The sequence below is a fragment of the Halichoeres trimaculatus genome, unplaced genomic scaffold (genome assembly GCF_033239565.1).
Source record: "Halichoeres trimaculatus isolate MK-OKI-2021-1 unplaced genomic scaffold, fHalTri1.1 fHalTri1_scaffold_17, whole genome shotgun sequence".
NCBI classification, from domain to species: Eukaryota; Metazoa; Chordata; class Actinopteri; order Labriformes; family Labridae; genus Halichoeres; species Halichoeres trimaculatus.
The window spans coordinates 18,773,663-18,783,882 of NW_027437195.1; positions in this window are offsets into that span (position 1 = coordinate 18,773,663).

Sequence of the window (10,220 nt, forward strand, 5' to 3'; positions counted from 1 at the left end):
CTTGAGGGTGGCAGGCAGGCAGATCCTCTTAGCAATTTGAGACATCTGCCTCTTCTGCCTGGGCAGCCTGTGCCAGTGCCGGCCCCTGGAGAGAGCCCTGTTCCCAGCACACTAAAGCCCAGAAGTGTTTGTCTAGCCTAATAAATATTGCACAGCGCTTCCTCTTAATCTCATTAATGTTTGTGCATGTCTGTTGGTGGCTGTAGATATAAACAAGGGATGAGCATTAAGCCCTCTGAAAAAAGACAGTCTTCATCGATGCCACCGGCCGCCTTCCTGATTATACAACTTTTGTCGGCTCCCTTTATGCCAGAGAGATGCATAGCGACCGAAAGACTTAAAGCATACAGGCATTACTATCTGCTCCCTAACACCTGAGTTCATCCACAGCTCCATTTTTTCTCTGTAAATCCAGACATAGGATTTGGGTGCTGTCATATTTGGGCCAGATGAAGATATCTGCGGCTCTGTTTGGCAACATGTCTCCTTAATTATGCCTAATTTGTAGACCAAATAGCCGCTTATCACTCGCACTGTCTGTGACAGCTTAATAATCTCCGACCTCAGTGTGGGCGTGTGTAAAAGAGAGCGTGACCGGGACCTTAATATGATTTGTGTGTTTTGGTGTCATGGTTAAACGGTTTTATAAGCCAGCCTGGCGATAAGTATCATGTTATTAGGGAGTTACATATTTGACTTTATTTTCCTCAAAGGAGGCCACATAGTGACCAATTCACATTACAATAATGGCATTAATCAGGTTCTCCCGGGAGCAGCAGAGAGGTGATTTGCATTGCAGCAGCTGACAGTTCTCTGTTAATATCTTCATATGCATAGACTCAGTGTCAGAAAGGGTAAGAAAAATAGAGGCAACCCAGAGGGATAAAAGAACCTCCCTCCAACCATTAAATGTTATTGAAGTGATTATTGATGACAAATGGTTGAAAGGAGCTGGTGATTGCTTTTAAATCAGCAACATTGTTTTTCCTCTCTTTCCACATTCTTTCTCACTCCACCATTTGAAGTGTGATTGTGTGTCTGTGTGTTTGTGTGTGCAACATAAGGAGGGGGTATGGGAATGGAAGTAGAGGTGGGCGAGAGGGCCCTGATGGCCCTGCAATGAAATCTGCCTGAGCTTGCCTCTACCAGCTGCAATTATCATTAAGCCTCCAATGGAACGGGTCCACTCCAGAGACACCTAAAAGCCGTCGTAGACCCACACATAATATTGTATTAAATGGGACCAAAAAAATCAATACACAATGCAAATGAAAAGCAGGGGAGTAGGATCCACTCAGTATGCATATTTCCTGTCAAGTACACTTTCTGACCCGCTGAACGCCGTTCGTGCCGGAACTCAGTACTTTTGAAAATTACTGATGATCTCTTGTTATGAGCCCCTATCTGCCTGCCTGGCACTATTTGTGATACGCTTGTCTAGCAGCCTGTGCTGAAAACCTGCTCGCTTCCTCGCTGAATTAAAGAGTTTGTCCATGAACTGAGGAGAATGTGCTGCTTATGTCCTTTTTGTACACAGAAAATGGAAATGTTGATAAATACCTCCTCCCATGAAGCACTTGTTTTGTAGCGGCTGTTTGCGGCACACAACGGCACAAGAGAGCTAATTATGAGAAGGATGTGCCGGGGTGACGAGCAGGGTGCGCAGCTACTTATTTTGCTGCCTTTCTCTCCATTGTATGAAGATATTATTTCTCGGATGTAAACATTTGTGCTGAATTTGTGTGTGTTCGCCTGTGTGCGCACAGGCAAACACATGTGTAACACTGGAGGGTGCATACTGTACACGGGAGAAATGCTCTAAAAAGAAGGAGGGGAGTGTCTGAATGCATGTTCACCGTTAGTGCAAACAGATAAGTGCTTATCATATACCTGTAGCCAGGAGGTCACATCCAATATAGCAGAGCAATTCCTCCCAACTCACTTCCCCTGGTTGAATTTGCAATCTTAACCAGTGGGGTGGTCCTTCTTTTGTGAACAGGGCACACTGGGTTGTGGAGGTATTCTCTCAGAGGCTCTCATTCACTCTGTCACACAGAAGCTCTCTCCCTGTTTATAGCTGCCTGTCCTTCTCTGTCTCTTCCTCTTACACACTCACACTCTTACGCAGCTGCACATCATGAGAACATTTCATTTTTATGTTAGTTTGTGGAGTCATTGTCAGATTTCAGATTTGGTCCAGAGCAGCTTGTCTGTCCCCCTTACTTATCATCAGTATTTTATCAACTGTTGGTGATAATCTTAAACATGCATGACAAGTGGTAAAAGAAAGACTAGAAGTCATAATGAAGACATAATGAAGATAATGTCTTACTTAACTTTATACTTTATTCCAGACCCTTGGGTCCATATAAATTGTATTGATAGCAAAACAACAGATAATGGATAAAAAAGAAATTTAATAGGGAAAAACACAGTTTATACATTGCCAGCAATTAAAACACAAATAGACATCTATACCAATGTTTCCAGTCACAGGATGTAAACCTTGTGTTTCTAATTGTGAGCTGATTAAGTGACATTATTATTTCATTGTCTAAATCAACCAAACAACCTATGAATTTGTACATGTACCTTCTAAGAGCAGCGTAGAATATGGGCACATTGTTAGAAACAAGACTGTGACTTGCACTCGACCATTGAGGTCTTTTAAGAAATATTCTAAAAGCATCCTTATAAGCTACCTGTAACTTTTTCATTTTTGCTTTACTGTAGTTGCACCATAAATGTGCATTATTGTTATTAAATGTACGTATGTACATCGTCGTCATATAGAGAAACTGTATTTCTCAAGAAGAATAAATTGTAAAAAAAAAAAAAAAAAAGGTTTAACGGCACACTCTGGATGCCAAATTTACCAAATGAATTTATCTATTTAAAGTTCTTATATTTTAGGTTATAATTTTTTTTTGCTTTCTTACAAGATTTTTTTTTGCCATATGTCCCTAAAGCTATAAAACTCAAATAAACAAGTGCGTGCGCACACAGATACACACAGTGTCATACTCCAGTGGTGGCGTCTGACCCAGTTCAATTACTCAGAGGCTCCAGTCTGAGTACTTGTACTATACCTGAAACTTTTTGCCATAAAAACATGAAGCAAAAATGTCTGATTTTACTTTCCAACTTATATCTGACGGTTAATTCCACCAGTTATATAACAAGCTTTTGGAATTTTCTTCTTATACAAAGATCTTTTAAAATGTGCTTTGTTGTAAATTCAGCTAATCATACAGCTGAGAAGTATCTGTATATCAGGAGTTGCTTTCCACCTTTTCTTTTTTAAGTGCTTTAACTTTTTTTGTAGTTATTTGAGAGCTAAATGGTTCACGATAAGTTGCAAGATTAAGATAAATAGATTTCTTTTTGACTCAAGATCAAACCATTAAAACTGTAAAACCATTATTTTACAAGAGTAGCTAGAATCTAGAGATATGGCTGATAATGGTAAAGTTACCAGGGTCATTTTTCCCATAGAGTGTGAATATCTTAACCCATGCTTTTGCATTTGAGAATTTGAAGCAGTGGGATAAAAAAGCTGAAACTTCGGTGAAAACTAAGATTTTTTTCCTCTGATATGTATCAAAATAAACAATGTAAAACAGTATATTATTATATACAGTATAGGTGACTATGACCTCTACACTGTAAACATAAGTAAAAGGCAGCATCTCAGCAGACATCCATTTTATTATGCTGAGAAGAGATGAGCTATCATGTCATTAGTCCCCAGCTAACACACTTGAAAAAGGACTGTACACAAGCACAACACCCAGCGCTTATATTCCTCCTTCTCCCCTGCTCCCTTTCCCACACTTCCCTTTTTTAACCACGTCTCAGCGGCAGTGAACATTTGTGAATTGGTTTTAGGTCAATGGTTATGATGTGAACTCATTATAGCAAAGGTCAGGCCCATACATAAATGTATACTAGGCCAGCGCAAGTGTGGCCCATCTTGGAGAAAGATCTCAGGATACTTAAAGGACCTCTCCCTGGGAAGAGAGAAGGGCAGACCTCACAGGAGGTTCACAGGAGTCCACTGTCTGTCTCAACCCGGCAACCAATCCCGTGCCTCACTTCACTGATTATGCACACTTTCCCGACCACAGTGGAGATACTCCACAGGGAAAGGGGCGAAGAAGCAGAGTTTTCTCCTCCATCGTGTCTAAATAATGATGTTGGAGTCATGAACAGGGGTGCCTGCAATTCCCCTTGGACTTTTGGTTCATGGCCTGTCGCCTCTTTGGTTAGGGCTCCTGTCTCTAATGACCCATGTCAAAGAATACCCTGCATTGCTGAAATGACATATCATATCTCATCACTTAGACCCCACACTGACAATTATAATCATATATACAGCTTTTTGCTGCCGGATCAGGCCACTGTTATGACAAATTGATATGGTGATGAGAGATGTGGCGGTTTGAGAAGGAGCTGGGGTGTGGAACAGAAAAAAAAGAGGACATGAGCAGGGGGATATGTCCAAGCACGGCGATGAGGGATGGCTGAAGACACCTAGAAAGGAATTGCAGTATCAGTGTTCCTTACACAGGGATCCATTCTTCATGCATGTTATTGTTCATTCACCCCTCGCTCCTTAAAGAGTCATATCCTGCCCTGTTTGGCTTAAGAACACTTTCTGTCTGTATGGGCCCTGTCACTCCCCTCTTGTTGTCCACAATGGGGGGTTTTAAGCTGCCACACTAGATGTGTAAAACCCTTCCCATTTCTGATGGGGCGAGGGCAAGGACCACCAGCATACTTGGCCCCTTTGCCCCATGATGCACCCAAAACAAAAGTGCATTGAGAGTCTCCCCGCTTTTTGTTCCTCGACCTCGAGGTACCAACACCCACAAGGCACAGGACCTACTTCCTGTGCTGAACTGTGCTGTACATTTATTACCCTGTTCCGGCAAAAACATGTCCTTCAATCTCTAAGATGGATGTTTGCTGAATGAGTTAACCTTGTGTATATTTGACGGAGGCGACTGGTGGTTCATGTCTTTGAGGCTGACTCAGCACAAAGAGGCTTTTTGTTCATGATTTCTCTGTGTCTGTCTTGTGTTTTTCTTGTTGTTCTTTGTTTCCTGATTCCCCCATCTGCTTTTCTAAAAAGACATACCCTAAGGGGGAAGGCTTTCCTATTCAGCATCTTTATATTTCCTTTGCACCACAGTGTTTATACATCCATGATATCTCCCTCTAGTCTCAGCCCCCAGTTTCTTTCCTCAGCCCAGCCTCCCTGCCCAGCCCTGCCTGTCCTGCAGCAGATTTAGCTTTTGTTGGCTAGTGTTAATAGGATTAAAATGGGTTACTAGCTCAATCACAGAGAGCTTCAAACCATCCCTAAATGTAAGTGTCTCATGGGGGTCTGAGGGCATTGTGGTTCTGTCTTTCCCCCCTCTGGCAGCCCTCCTGATCGGAGGAGAAACCCCAGGCCTGATGGGGGTGGCAAAGGTTTGGCCTCTAGGAAAATCCGCAGGATTATGTCAGCACTCATTACAATGTACACAAAGACCACGGGATCAGTAGGAGCACAAACGGAGCAGTTAAGTCAAATAGGGTGGGCCAGGGGATTCTCAGCTTCCACCCTGACATTGATTAGCCTTTGTGCTCTGCGACTCCCCAGATTCAGGCTGCAGCCGCCGATTGGCAGTGACTAACGTTAGTTCCCTTTTTTTAATTTTCAAACTGAATCCTTATTTTCGGGTTAAGTCTTATTTTGTTTCATAGAATTACTGAATTAAGTTCACTTTGGTAAAACGTTATTTAGTCTGATGTTTCATCCAAAGACACTGATTTATTAACAAGCAGACAAAAACAGCCAGCCATGATAAAAAATTAATTCAGCTTTGGCAAGGTAGATATTGTGGGTATGGCACACTGTGCCCAGCACCCATACATAATTAGACAGGGAATGAGAATAGTAGGGGATCTATTGTGATAATGTGGGGTCACATCGCTCTTGAACATCCATGATAATGACCATATCCAATGAAGTTGTATCCATTAGGCATGCTGAAGTGTCCAGCACCGCATTCACACAGCCCTGAGACTCACACATACACACACATGCATATACCTCATTTGCATAGCGCTTAAACGCAAGTGAAAACAAATAATTAAAAAAATAAAGCACAATCAACAGCCGGACAGGATTAATATTCTGCTTCTCATTAAAACACTACAAATGCATCATGGGTGTTGCTTGTGCGTGACTATCACAGTGTCACCCTCCAAGGCTGCACACATGAGGGGCAGGCCTGAGATGGGTGTTTGCGTTGAATAGGTCAGGGCCAGTGTGTTCCACCCCTATGTTTAGGACGCATTTTCATATGTGACGCTAACACACTTATGCATGCACAAAGACTGATAAATACAAGTTTTGTGTTTATGCACAGGGGCAAATGTGTTTGTCTTTTCAGCGTAAGCACTTGTGTTAAGCTATGCAAAACTGCTACATTGACAATTCACCAGAGGTTTTGCATGTTAAAACGGGCTGATTTTTTTTACCCCTAAGGTGCATCATTGTAGTAATGTCGCATAATATACACACAGAGCTAAAGCTAGTATAGTCATGATTTCATTTTACTGACAAGTAAATATCATACAATACAGTATTGGCTATGTTCAAGATATTTCTCAGATGTTGCCCTGCCAATATGTCCTAACTTAATGGCAGGGTGGGAATGAAGGGATTTTGTTTCCGTTTCTGCTGCATCAGGTTAGAAAACAATGCACTCTGTCCACACATAGAGTACACCCAGATTCCTGTTAAAGTAGCTTCTCAGTAAAGATAGCTGAGGTCCTTTAAGAATATTACAGCCATATGGGTTTTCCCTCCACACATATCTGTTTATTTATTTACCTAGATTAGATCTTAAAATCATGAAATTACCCTAAAATTGCTTTTTTGAGACTGCACACAGAATATATATTTATATATATCTTGCCCCTATCCCCTCCTGTCAGCGTATTCATAAATGTTGCTGGAAAATTTCTTATTCTAGCAATCCTCCAGATAGCCAGAGCCCATTTCCATAGCTTTAAATAATGTCAATCTGGGCAAACCCTGGATTGAAGCCCCTGAGCCGGAAGGCACAATTTCTCCTTTGCCTACAGTCTGATAATTTTCGGAGCTATTGGCAACTTGGGAATTTTGCAGCCTTATCACTTGGGCTCAGCGAAGTTCACTGCCACTAATCGGTGCAGGGATCACTCATTCAAGGATTGCATGATCATGTTTTTTTTTTTTTCCAGGGCAGTGACAGCTGTCTGTGCCGGGGCATTAGCAATGCAGATGAAGAAACCTAATAGGTTAATGCGTAACACACGAAAATTAGGTTTAATCCCCAAGCGAAATAATCTAACATTTTCAAATTCCTTGATGTGAGAATAGAGACATTGCCTGTGACTCAATTAGGTGCAATGCAGATCAAAGCAAATTTACCTAGAGCATGTGCCCCAGATCCCCAACACGTAACGTGTGTGTGTGTGTGTGTGTGTCTGTGAGTGTGTGTGTGTCGATTGTGTTTGTGTGTTTGCACATGTGACAGTGAGGGATATGGCAGCGTGCCTGTCCTCATAATGCCGCAGGCAAACCCAGGGCGGCAATAACATCATCATGACAGGACCTCTGCCTGCTTATTTATTCCCTTTACTTACCTCACTGCTCAAATAATGTCAATGCACACGTGCACAAGAACATACACACTCTCAAACACACACACTCTCAAACACACACACACACACACACATACACGCACACACATACACGCACACATTTGAAAATGAATAGCCTTAGCCGTGGAACCTGCAGAGAAGTGATAACTGAGACGGTGTGAGCAGCCTCCGTCACAGCAGCAGTGTTTTCAGTCTAATTGGAACTAAGTACCAGACACATGTGGGAGCAAATATATGTGGTGATTCATATGCATGTGGTCAGGTTGGGATATATTTCTTATTCAAATCTAAATTGAATGGGGGTTGGCTGAATCCATTCCAAATGTAGCACTAATGTTGGACTCTATCCTGCATCCTGCCCCATGATTACTATTAATAACCTCCAGACATGTGCATCCACCCTATACACTGCCCTGTTATAGAAATGGAACACTAGGGTTGTGTGTTTATGTGTGTACACATGTGCATGGATGTGTGTGTATCATTAAGCAGGGTGCAGCTGGCCATTAGGGTCCTAAGGTGGGTGTTTTCTTGCTCTTTCCCCAACTGTGTTTGTTATTCTCTAATGTGTCACTCTGACCACCGGCACTTTGTTAAAGGACAAAACATTTCCTCATTGCCTCTCACACAAGTGTGTGTGAGTGAGGTCGAGACTGATTTCTCAAAGCAGGTAGCGAATAATGAAAGACAACACTCTAAGCTTCCACGAATTGGCAATCGAGAGAGGAGAGAAGACTTCAGAAATAAGCACTGTTTGGGGTGGGAAGCGTCAAAACACACCAATTACTATCCCCAGACAGTTCCCCCCTCCAAAAAAAATGCACACGCTGAAATCAATGAAGACACAAACTGAACAATCAGCTGCAACTAGCTATCAACAATGGAGTGGAATATGCAAAAATGCCAATTAAATGTGTTAGCATACGCACAGGGTTTTTTTGTATGATATCCCAACATCTGTGGCATTAGCCATGGCTCTCTTTATGTAAAATAGAGACAGGGAAATGAATACGCAATCTACCACTGTGTTTTCATCATTAGCGCGCTCCAGCTCACGGCTCTGCTGCCTCCCAAGCCGCCTGAGTGGGGAGCGAGAGGAACATTTGTGTGCCCTCGCTTGCCAAATTAATTCTTGTCTTGACATCTTAATTCTCAGTTCTTGTGTGTGGTCAAATCAGCCTACTATAGAAAAGCAATCAAGCAATTATTCCCAAATTATATTTGCCCAACACACACTGATTGGTTATTCTTTTCTTATTGAGTAAGCTCATTAATTCTGAGCAGCTTGCTTGTTATGCCTCTGCCATTACTCCTTTCCCCTCTCATCCCCTCTCCCTCTGTCTCACCCCTGCTCCTCATCATGCACACTCACTCCCAGCTCTCACTCCCACTCCCCCCTCACACACACTCCTCTTTCCTTCTCTCTCCAACAGATGCACCCTATCTTCCAGCCCCAGCCTGCTGATGTTTTGGAGATGACATACACTACAAAAGCCCCATGATCTGTGGCATTGTCTAGTCGGCCAATTACTATTCCCATCTCTGATTAACTTTGATGTGGAACCTAATGAGATAAGGCAGCTTATCAAGGCAGCAGCTGATAGTGGTCTCATTTATTCCTGTGGCTGGCACCCAAGCAAGTGACAAAAACTAATGAGGAGGAGTTTGTATGTAAGCTCAGGTCTAAAGGAAGTGAGAAATTGTTCATCTGCAGTTCATCAGCGCCCGCCTGATATGGCCTCGGAACCGTCAGAGCGCAGCGCCGAGACTCTCCACATAACAGCACAGTGGCTCGCGCAAGAACAAGAGCCACTATTCCTCTTTTTCTAACCTCCTCTGTCTCCTCCTCTCTCCAGAATCTTTCTCTTAACAGCTCCTTTTCCCTTCTCCAGGCTCTAATGGTGCAGCTAATTGCTCAGGTTGTTTGTGAGGAGTGGAGGAGTGTGTGTACAAAGCTGTTCTCTTTGCCTGATCTCCAAGAAGAAAATATAATTTTTCACTCCTGCCATCTGATTTATTTTTTTCCTTGTTTGTACTCGTGTGTGAATAATTTTTTTTTTTTTAATGAAGAATTTTAAAAGGATTTGAGAGTCTGCTCAGCTGTTAATTATCTACACCTATGAGTTCATATGTTTATAAAAAAAATGTTTGGATGCACATTATTTTTTAACAACTCTTTCCTTTAATACAAAAAAATTGGTAACATTACCCAGCTTTGATTTAAGGCTTCCAGGAATGTAAATTTACCTTTTGTCTCATCCAAATACATTGCTCTTAATAGTAACAGCTGGGCGGAGGCAAAATTAGTTTCACTTTCTTATTATTCATTTAAAATGCAGTAGCTGCTCTCATTTTTTGCCACTGCAAGGCAGTGTAATAATTTCTGTTCTTTAAAAGGGTTGTTAATATTTTCTTATCAACAATACCACTACATTGTAATGAAACAGTCCTTTTAAATAATACTTTTGTTGTGAAGCAGCAGCACATCCTTATAATGCAGTTGACGAAGAAGGGGGAAA